This window comes from Otolemur garnettii, unplaced genomic scaffold, assembly GCF_000181295.1.
Source record: "Otolemur garnettii isolate 467f Iridium unplaced genomic scaffold, OtoGar3 scaffold00011, whole genome shotgun sequence".
Taxonomy (NCBI): Eukaryota; Metazoa; Chordata; class Mammalia; order Primates; family Galagidae; genus Otolemur; species Otolemur garnettii.
Window position 1 is genome coordinate 8,013,123 of NW_003852406.1, and position 1,982 is coordinate 8,015,104.

The 1,982-nt window shown below is 42.3% G+C and overlaps 1 protein-coding gene across 1 annotated transcript in view; it reads left to right on the forward strand.

The window, feature by feature from the left end:
* The window catches only part of CUNH15orf65 (chromosome unknown C15orf65 homolog), an 8,747-nt gene that overhangs the window by 5,751 nt on the left and 1,014 nt on the right, over nucleotides 1-1,982 (forward strand). The window lies entirely within an intron of this gene.

Here is a 1,982-nt window from a genome sequence, read left to right on the forward strand (position 1 = left end):
GCGCTGTCTCAAAAAAAAAAAAAAAAAAAAACACTTTTACACTAACTTACTTGATGTTGGTCATACTTTGTTCTCATCTCTTTTTCTTCTTTGCTTTCCAGTCTTAGATTTCATGATGCTCCCCAGAATGGCCTTCCCTGTCTTCCAACCCCCACACAATACTAGTTAGAACCCCTACTATCTCCATTAAATGTGTTATATTTTCTCGTCATAGGAATAATCATAATTGTAATTTTTCAGTTAGCTGCATAATTAGTTGCTTAATAGCTGCTTCCCACTTCTTAGCAAATCATCACATAAGGAGAACTGCAGACTCCTGTCCCAAAGTACCATTGTTCTCCCCAAAAGCAGGAATACAGAGGTTTTAAAGGGAGGGTTTTCAGCTTCAGGGTATTGTGTAGTTGATGGTTCTGATGGAACCCATCTCCTGCCTGGACCTCTACCTGGAAAATTCTACATTGAGCCTTCTCCTGTGGTACAAAGAACAAAGGACACTACCCTGCCCCTTCTGACAACTGGCCTCAGGCAAAAATGCAGGTTTTAGTTCTCAAAAAGGATATGGGGGGTTTAAAGAGACAATTTTTTTTTACCCTTTTCAAGCCATTTCCCTCTGTTACACATCAAGGCTAAGTTCTTGTTCCTTTCTCTAAAATCAAGCTGTATTTTTTTTTTAATACATGTATCCCAAATGGAATTTATTACCAGGATTGCCAGTATAGCTCCATGTGGGAAAATCAACTAATAAAACACTACTAATAGAATCAATAAGAAAAGCAACACAGTTGTAACCTCAATGTAACTTCGAGTGCCATTGATTTATGCTTGAAGAAATGTTTCCAGAGTCCACATGAAGGGATATTCTTTTGAGGACAGTCCTACATGATTAGAAAGTTAATCATATAGGAGGCAGACCCTGAAGGCAGAGTCTAATTATCTCTGGAACTTCCTGGAAGGGACCTGAGCAAGCTGTAGTCCCCGTTTCTCTGTACATTCTGACTGTTGATCTTATCTCTGCAACTCCGGCTGGAACATTTCCAGCAACACACAGTTGTGAGAGCCAAACTAGCTCCATTTTGTTGTTTACAGCACAAACTCCATTCTTGGCTGTTTACAGCACAAGCCCCATTCCTGGCTGTTTAAGGCATAAGTTCCATTCCTACCCCTTCCGCCCCAACCTCTGCCAGCGAAACCTGCAGGGCCACTCCCTGCTGCCTCTCCCCCACCCCAGGTTGCACAGCCACTGAGCTGTAAACTGAGTCACCTTAGGCAAACAGCTGCTATAATAAATAATAAGTTCCTATTACCTTGAAATACAGGTAATAAGGCTGCACCAACTCTAGCCCCCGGTTAAGGGACCCCCCACCCTTCACCTGTACCAATCCAAATTCACCTTTACTAGTAAAATCATCAGCTACCAATGCAAATCCTCCTTTACTTCCTCCTTTACTAATGAAATCACCAACCACCAATCAAGAGTGTACTCGTAACGGACCCTACCCTTCTTGCTTTCTATACCCCATAAAAACTTGCTCCACCCCGAGTTCGAGGCTCTTCCTCGGCTTGCATGCCAGGAGAGACCAGACCGGGGTTTGAATAAAATCTCACCTCATGCTTTTTTACATCGGAGTGTGTCTCGGATTTGTCTGCTGGGGTCTTTTAGGAGAATTTCAGGCATAACACAGTCACCTGTCAGGTCTGAGAATTTACTGTCTGATCTTTGGGCTCAGGTTCTTGGTCTACAACATCCGAGGGCAGCACTAGTGGTAAACCACACTCCCAAGGTCTTGAAGCCTGTCCCCCATGGAGTCCTGGCTCTTGGGCATTTTCTCAACAAGTATGGATGGGGCTTGGGATGTTCCAGGTCTGTCCTGGTTCTGTGGCACCCAAACTGTATTTCTTATTCTAACTATGATGATTATAAATTACCTGTGATTTATAAATATTTTTATCAATTCTCATAGTTCTTTTTTTTTTTTTTTTTT